Below are 9430 nucleotides of genomic sequence, written 5' to 3' on the forward strand. Positions count from 1 at the left end.
CGCCTGGCCGTGCCGCCCTCCAGGCTGCGCTCCACGCTCTTCCCTGGGCTTCAAGCCCGAGCCCACGCGGAGTGGGCCAAGTTGCGCGGAGGCACTATGCAGGGCGTTTGTTTTTTGAGGCCCCTGCTCTTTAGGCCTTCGGCCGGGAATGGGATGGGGGCAGGGCTCGTCGCTCCCTGGCGTCCCGCAGGCCTGAGCCCCAGCTGGGCCCAGGAGGTCGACAGGTGTGTGCTGCCGCCCCGGAGCACCAGGAGCGTCTGGGAATGAGAGCGGAATGCCCGGGGCGAGTCCGTCGGGAGGAATCATCTGGCGTTCAAGACGCCCCCGGGTCTGTTGCTGGAGCTGCAGATCGGTCGGCGCCGCAGGAGCCAGAGAAGCGTGAACCCGGCAGGAACAGACAGACCCTACAGACACGCACGCCACCCAGCGCCGCCTGGCGCTGGTCTCAGCGCGTCGGGTTTAGTGCTGCAGTCGTTAAACTCCCTATTTTCAGCTCCTGGAGTGGCACCCAGTGCACAGCAGCGCTCGGTAAATTAATGGTTCATTCATTTAACAAGTGTTTGCTGAGCACCCACTACGCGCCAGGCACTGCCACAATCGTGAACACAGACAAGGCATCTAGCCTCAGCAACTTTACATTTCCCGTTGGCTGAATAAATAAAAAGAGTCGGGTATCAAGAGCAGCTGTAGAAAAGAAAATGCCACCTCTGGGCCGCCTTCCCGTTCATCATCTCAAAAAGGACAGGAAGGGGACACGGGGCCAGGAAGGCACCAGGTGTTAGATGGTGGGGTCAGACCACAGGACCTGGGGTCAGCGACCTCAGTACTTGAGTTTTGCCTAGGAAGGAATTCAGAGCCGAGACTCAAATGTTCAAGAGACTATTTATTTAGAAAAATCACAGAGGTAGAAGTAATTCATAGAAGAAATGGCTTAGGAAACAAGTTATAGAGGCAAAGGAAGGATCCTTGGAGCTTAGAAATGAGGAAGGTAAGGGGTGATGATCCTGGGTGGGTGGAGAGGGGGAGGAGAAAGGCCCCAGGGTGCTCGCTGGTGGAAGAGCAGAGTGCAGGGTCTTCTGTCCTAAGGGTATTTTTAAAAATATATATTTTTATCGCCCTAACCGGTTTGGCTCAGTGGATAGAGCATCGGCCTGCGGACTCAACGGTCCCAGGTTCGATTCCAGTCAAGGGCATGTACCTTGGTTGCCGGCACATCCCTACTGGGGGCTGTGCAGGAGGCAGCTGATCAATCTCTCTCATCGATGTTTCTAACTCTCTATCCCTCTCTCTTCTTCTCTCAATTTCAGAGAGGAAGGGAGAAGGAGAGAGAGATTAGAAACATCAATGATGAGAGGGGATCATTGATCGGCTGCCTCCTACATGCCCCACACTGAGGATGAGCCTGCTAGCCCCGCATGTGCCTTGCCGGAGGATCTAACCCTGACATCCTGGTTCACAGGTCTATGCTCAACCACTGAGCCACTCCAGTTGGGTGGTCCTAAGGGTTTTAAGGGTGGAGTTTTTAGGGGAGGGCCCAGGGGAAGATCTCAATAGAATATTTAGCAGCTTCCCAGGTGTGTCATTTCAGGGTCGGGTCTCCAGTGATTGATTGGTGGGCCCAGGGCAGGGGTCATTATTCCATGTAGCTGGTCCTGAGGTCAGTCATGGGGTCACTGGTCTGGTTTGCCTGCTTTTCTGGACCTAGAACTGAAATGCAACTGCCCACTAGATGTTATCTCTAGGGAGGAAAGGTTAGGGGATCCAAACCGCATGACTAGGGGAGAAAAGGTCACCCTGGGGATGAGGCCCCACCCTACAACTGTTTTCACCCGGGTGCCCTTCTGTACCTGCCCATCGTCCTTGCTCTGTTCGTGTCTGTCTAACTGCCTACCACAGAACTAGAACAATCCCCTCCCTCTTTCATGTGTCTCTAGGGCGAGAGAATAAGGTAAAGGATGATTGGAGGGACTTCCTGTAGTATCAGCTCTGTGTTCTATAAGCATAAAAAATATTGCATACATTCTTTACCTACCTATTTTCAGTGCTATGGTCTGAATGTTTTTGTCCTCAAAATGTATATGTTGAATCCCAATGCCCAATGTGATGGTGTTAGCAGGTGGGACCTTTAGGAGGTACTTAGGCTGTAAGGGTGAAGTGCTCATTAATGGGACTGGTGTTCTTATAAAAGAGACCCCAGAGAGATCCCTTCCTCTTTGGGCCTGGGAGGCCCACTGTCTGTGAACCAGTGTTATGCAAAGTGATGAGGTCCCAGAAAACCTCAGCTATTATTCATGAATTCCAAAGAAATAACCTTGAGGAGTAGATGTGGAAGATATGGGTTTATTAGGATTTACCTGAGCACTGGTGGAGACTGACCAGTGAGGTTTACCACTGAACCAGCTGCCTGCCACTGGTGAAGCTGTCCCACTAAGACCCATCCGGACTGCAGACAGAGCCTAACTGATAGCAGCCAGCTGCTGCTATTGTTTTGCCACCACCCAGACTTTCCAAACACAAAGTTTTTTTGTTTTTGTTTTTTAAATATATATTTTATTGATTTTTCTACAGAAAGGAAGGGAGAGGGACAGAGAGTTAGAAACATCGATCAGCTGCCTCCTGCACACCTCCTACTGGGGATGTGCCCGCAACCAAGGTACATGCCCTTGACTGGAATCGAACCTGGGACCCTTGATTCCGAAGGCTGATGCTCTATCCATTGAGCCAAACCGGTTAGGGCCAAACACAAAGTTTTATAGAGTACAAAAAAACACACACACACAAAAAAAAAAAAAAAACAGAGAAAAACAGGGCTCGAAGAGGGAGGGAGACATGCCAGTGTGAGATAAAAACACTAGCTGTTTGTAATCCAGGCTCATGTCTAGAAGCAGTTTCTTTTTGGCCTTTCTTAGATGAAGTTCTGTCCAGGGTGTCACAGTCTTCTTACAGATGACCTTCACTATAATTCCTAAAGGGTCGGAGGGGGAGTTGGAACATGGGAAGGGGCCCATGTTCCTATTTACCATACAACTGGGAAGTGGGCTCTCCACTGGGGTCTTGATCTTGGAATTCTCAGCTTCCACAGCTGTAAGAAATAATTGTTTGTTGTTATTAAGCCGCCCATTTTATGATATTTTGTCATAGCAGCCCAAATGGACTAAGGTATTCAGTGTGTTTTATATACTTTAAGGTCTATACACAATCTGCCAGTCTGGTCTCATTGAACAACACCCAAAGAGAACAAAAGCTGAATAAATAAGGTGAGGGGGGAAAAAAAAGGAATAAGGAGAAGGAAGAACACAGGCAGTCCAAAGATTAAAAACAAAAAGAATGGTGGGGCTAATCTTGGAACCCATTTCCCTTTTCACAAAGAAACATTGTGAGTTCAAGTCATAGCAACTTTTCGCTCTTTTTAACTTAGATCAAGGACTGCCAATTAAAGAAATTAGAATCATAAAATGAGTACATCCTGACAACATCACCCTGAAGTAGAAATCTTGATAATACTAACTACTCCACGTCCCTTTTAGCTACTTTAGCTTCTGGCTTTGAAAAGAACTGGCTGGGCCTGTATTCTGTGCTTAGATCTTAATTTACAAAGGTGACTGAGTGACAACACAGAAAGATCAATGCCATTGAAAAAAGGTTTACTGGTACAGCTGCCCTAGAATCACCACACAGGGACAGGAGAAGAACATCGTACAGGGAGGGACACAGGTTTTGGTAGGAAGCAAAGGCAGGAACAAGCAATATGTTTAGGTCAGAATATTGGGGCTTCTGTGGGAATGGTAAGGTAGGGTAGGATGAACAGTCTAGGATTGGCTATTAAATAATTTCCTTGGATTTGGGGCTGTAGGGGTGGTACCTTGTTGCCTGGCATCTGGCCCTGGAATGATTAAGGCAGAGGAATATAGTCTCCTGGGATATATGGGCCAGAGCGGGGAGGTATGGCTCTGGATTGGTTAGTTTGCATATCAAAGACATGCTTCAGGCATTGGCTACCCCTGGAAGGGGCAGTCTCTCTCCAGCCAGAAAGATTTTTTAAGATGTCAAAACTTCATAATATATAGAGAAATTTAAATTTAGCTTGGGGTAAGAAAAGGGTACATAAGATTCCTGTGTTCTTTGAATACAATGCCCCAGGATCTAACCCAGTGATGGCGAACCTTTTGAGCTCTGTGTGTCAGCATTTTGAAAAACCCTAACTTAACTCTGGTGCCATGTCACATATAGAAATTTTTTGATATTTGCAACCATAGTAAAACAAAGACTTATATTTTTGATATTTATTTTATATATTTAAATGCCATTTAACAAAGAAAAATCAACCAAAAAAATGAGTTCGCGTGCCACCGCTGACACGCGTGTCATAGGTTCGCCATCACTGATCTAACCTCTGGACAATATACTTTCTTCTCTTCAGCTACAGAAAATGACTTTGAAAAGGAAGATGATTAGTTTGAGTTGAGGGGTGATGAAATCAAATGAAGAAGTCAGAAAGGTTCAGAAAAGTATCCTATATAATAAAAGCCTAATATGCAAATTGTCCCCTCAACCGGGAGTTCCACCAGGAGTTCCACCAGGAGGTGGGGCCAGCTGGCCAACTGCCCACGGACCCTCAACACAGCTGGCCCTGGCCGGTGGCAGCCGAAGGAGGCCAGGGGGAAGGGAGGCCCCAGCCAGCAGCCGGCAGCCGCTAGGGACCCTACCCATGCACAAATTTCATGCACTGGGCCTCTGGAAATCAAATAAGGGATTTCAGAGTTCTTAGCCAAACTTATGGTGGGATGTTGAGCTAGGTTTATACTATAATCAAGTCTGTGGTAAAGGTTGAGCTGGTTTTTTCCAAAGGAGTGGTTCCCTATCTAATGGGCTTCTCTGAACTTAGAATTTGAGATTGTAAAGCCTTTCATTTGGTCAACATCATATTTTCATATATGATTCTACATGTGGGAAGTAGGCTCAGCAGGCATTCTTATTCTGATTTTAAAATGGAGACTCAGATAATTATTTGTCCAATGCCCAATGGTTAGTTAATGGAAGAGTCTTTGATAGCATCTGGGTCTGATGCTTAGCTTGGTACTCTTCCCACCATTCCTAAATAGTAATTATATTTCAGCAAGGACACTTAAAAATTTTTTTTGTAATAAGAACTTATTGAGGAACCACTAGTAACTAAGTACTCAGTACTATGGGATAGCCTGTGGAAGTATGATATTTATTACTCCTTAATATGTTCAGCGTTGTCACATAGCTGGTTTGTGCCTTCTTGGCATTATGAATAAGATGTGAAGTTATATACACTCCAGGCACATAGGCTGTTACTGCATCCTACTTCACCATACTACATTTGTAGACGTGAGCTCATTATTTAACCTTTTAGCCTAAGTTTTTTCATCCATAAAAGCATGATAATAAGAATACCCACTTAATAGGCTTGTTAATTAGATTAAATAAAATATGTACATGTAACTATTATTAACCATGGTGACATTTCAGGTAGTTAATAGATTTCATTCATAAAAAAGATTAAAAAAAATTACCCAGTAGCTGAGAAAAGATTTCTGTAGGCTCATTCTGGGCTTCTGACTTGCAGAATTACTTGATAATAAATTGTGTTGTTTTAAAACACTAAGTTTACGATAATTTATTATAGCAGCAATAGAAAACTCATATAGACACCCTGCCAAATTTGACTTTTCTGACTTCCATTCGTTTATTCCATAAATTGTCCTTCCTTAAATACCTTCTATATTGCAAAATAATATGATAAATTGGTGTAAACTTTTAGTTGCAATCCACCTGGATCACCTTGATTGGACTTACCAATTTTACTAATTTTTGACATTTTTTTGTTCTAGGGAGTCTTCTTAGAAACGGGACATTTCTTGGTCTTTGGAATCTTCAGACAATAAGAATACTGGGCTGCAGTGCTTAAGTTTCTCATTGATACATTGTGATCTCTCAAAGGCCATTCCAGAATAACCGAAAACAGAAAGTGAATTCCAGAATCCCCCAAACTGTTTGGAGATTCCAGACCTAGAAGTGTACAGGGCAGAACAAATGCCCAATGGCATGAGTACAGTGGAACACTATAAATCAACAATTATTTGATTATTGTTCCCTGTAGAGTACAAATGCATTAAAGTGTCAAGGGCTAGTGCTAAGCGGTAGAGTAAGTACATCTGTCTTTGTATCAGGGCGACACCATGTTCCTTATCTGTGAAAACAGAACTCTATTATCCAGATTGTAAATCTATTATTTACTTGTTTTAAATAATAAAAGCTAAGGGGAAAAGAAAAGAGTTATGGAGCTCTTACCATGTATCAGGCACTATTCTAATTTCAGTTAAGGTTTATTTAAACCTCACCACACCTATGATTTAGGAATATGATTATCCCTGTTTTACAGATTAAGAAACTGAGGTTCAGACTGGCTAAGAAGTTTGACCGATGTTACTAATATAGATTGAAAGTATGTGGTCTTCCCCGGCCCTGCGCCCCCCCTCCCCCCACATCATAGGCTGAAGCCCTAATACCCCAATGTGATATTTGGAGATGGAACCTTTGGGAGTTAGTTAGGTTTAGATGAGATCATGAGAGTGAGTCCTCATGATGGGATTGGTTCCTTATTCTCTCTCTTTTTCTCTACCATGTAAGGACTCAGCAGGAAGCCAGCCATCTGCACACCAGGAAGATAGTTCTCACCAGAAATCGAATTACCAGGTACCAAGAACAGGGATGGCACCTTGATCTTGGACCTCTCAGTCTCCAGAACTGTAAGACATAAATGTCTGTTGGTTAAGCCATGCAGACTATGGTATTCTGTTATAGCAGTCTATGCTGACTAAGGCAGTTACATAACTAGTAAGTGGCAGATCTATTCCATGAACTGATCAGTCTACAAGGAGTTTAGAGGCTGAGTTCTTAACTAGTATAATTTACCAGAAGGTTTCGAGGTTTAGTCATCTTCAACAAGCATAGGTGTCTAGGAATTGAATCAAAGGTGGCACAATAAATGACTAGATAGAGGAGAGAATATTTTCACAATAATGACTGTTAGTACCAAAGCTTATAATGATTTAATTAAAAGTGAGAAGATGGTCTTCAGTAATAGTGTTTGGGAGGAGAAATTTTTACTACAAACCTAGAATAATGTGTTTACAGTTGTTTAGTCATAGTTTTATTGAAGCTATATAGTTGGGTGAAAAGTTCATTGCCTTGGGAAGCAGAACTGAATCCTAGCTGTTCTTGCCACTAACTAGCTAAGTGTGCTTGATAAAACCACTAAATTTCTAGGCTTTAGTTTCTCAGAAGTAGTATTTATGCTGCTGGAGAAAGTATTGTAGGAAAAAGGGTAAATTGCTTTTGTGTGTGTGTCACAGGAGAATCAACATTAGTATCAAGAATTTATTGATCACTTCCCTATTTGAAAAGCATAAGGTAAATGAAAATTTAGAAGGGACAAGATTGATTGCTTCCAGTAAGTTTAAATTATGAAGGTAGTGAGGACTGAGACACAATATCCCTAAAATTATGAAGAAAAGTTTAAAAACTAAATTAGCAAAAAGAACCAAAACTACATGGCCCATCATCTTTTGCATCCAGGTAAGCTGAGATATGTAGGCATTTTAACAGTCTTGTAAATTGCTCTATTCCATCAGATATCCTAAAATGAAGTTTAGCTTTTAGCTCAAGTCATTCAATTTAACCTGCCTCTAAAAAGTCCCCTCAGAGATAACTCAATCAGAAGCTAATAAAGCCTAAGCGTCAGGCCCCTGGCTTTCGCAGCCACTGGGAGCACTGGGAGCTGCTAGGCATTTGGAGTTCTGGGTGCAAAGTAGAAACCAGGTTCAGACAAGAGCATTTCTATGTAGTATGTCTGATAAATTGCCTAAAAGAGTTCACAAAATGACCTAAATCTTCAAGACTCTAATAATTTGTTATGATTCCTTTTTGCATTCTAAATACCTTTCAACCTAACTTTGTGTCCGTGTCATATTGTTTTTCTCTAAGCACCCAGCCCCACAAATACCAGCGCCTGCCATGTGTTACACCCTGAACTATTATTTAAAAAAAAAAAAAAAGATGAAGAAGCTCACAGTTTTGTGGGAAGAAGAGTGCAGAATTAGGTATGAAACAATGCTAGCCTAGTGTTAAAAATAGTGAAATGGGGGCACACAGAACAAAACATTTAATCATATTAACTTGGATCTTTCCTTACCTTCTGGAGGATGTCAGACTGGCAACCTCTGAGAGTTGAAGAAATTCTGAACCAATGTGAGGTAGCCTCGGGCCTGGTGTTTCTTAAGCTACTGCCTTTCAAACTTTTTTGACTGGGATTGGCAGTGTAGCCAACAGCAGTGTTCATCAACTATACTATAGACTCCTCTACATTTCTCACCTGCCTTGCATTTAAGTTAGAAGCATGTGCCTGTTCTGGTCAATGGGAAGAAAGGAAGTGATGGTGTTGTTTCTGGTTCAAGTCTCTTAACACTGATTACGAGCCCGTGAAAGTTCTGGGCACTCTTTCTAGAAAGATTTTAAGCCTGAAGGCAAAAAAACAAGATGGAGTACTTGAAAAATGGAAACATACTAGATTCTTGAAGATCTGGAGGGCAACTATCAAGGAGATCAATCTAATCCATATCAGACTTTATGGGACTTTATGGGAGGGACATGTGATATAAAATACTTTTATGTTAAGCTACTAAGATGCATTTTACACCTTTTTTTAAAATTTAACTTTTATTTTTCAATTGCAGTTTACATTCAATATTATTTTGTATTAGTTTCAGGTGTATAGCATAATGGTTAGACAATCATATACTTTACAAACTGTTCCCCTTGATATTTCCAGTACCTACCTGGCACCACACATAGTTATTACAATATTATTGACTCTATTCCCTATGCTATACTTTACATCCCAGTGAGTATTTTGTAACTGCCAATCTGTACTTCTTAATCCCTTCACCTTTTTCATCAAGCCCCCCACCCCCACCTCTGGCCACCATACATCTGTTCTCTGTGTCTATGAGTCTGTCTCTATTTTATTTTCTCCTTTATTTTGTTCACTTATAAGTGAAATCATATGGTACATTGATGTAGTACATGTATATTCATATGTAACAGAGTCAAAATTTTAAATAATAGCCTTGCTATTTCTAATATACCTGATTTTTTTTTTATTTAGGAAAATGCTTATTATACTCATTTCACCACATCCTAATTGGTCTCCACCCACAGTGTGAAAAGTGCTTTCTCAAAAGTACTATTGCTCTAAATCAGTGGTTCTCAACCTTCCTAATGCCGCGACCCTTTAATACAGTTCCTCATGTTGTGGTGACCCCCAATTTCATTGTTACGAATTGAACATATTTAAAGCATAGTGATTAATCACAAAAAACAATATGTAATTATATATGTGTTT

The sequence above is a fragment of the Myotis brandtii genome, unplaced genomic scaffold (assembly GCF_000412655.1).
Source record: "Myotis brandtii unplaced genomic scaffold, ASM41265v1 scaffold343, whole genome shotgun sequence".
NCBI classification, from domain to species: domain Eukaryota; kingdom Metazoa; phylum Chordata; class Mammalia; order Chiroptera; family Vespertilionidae; genus Myotis; species Myotis brandtii.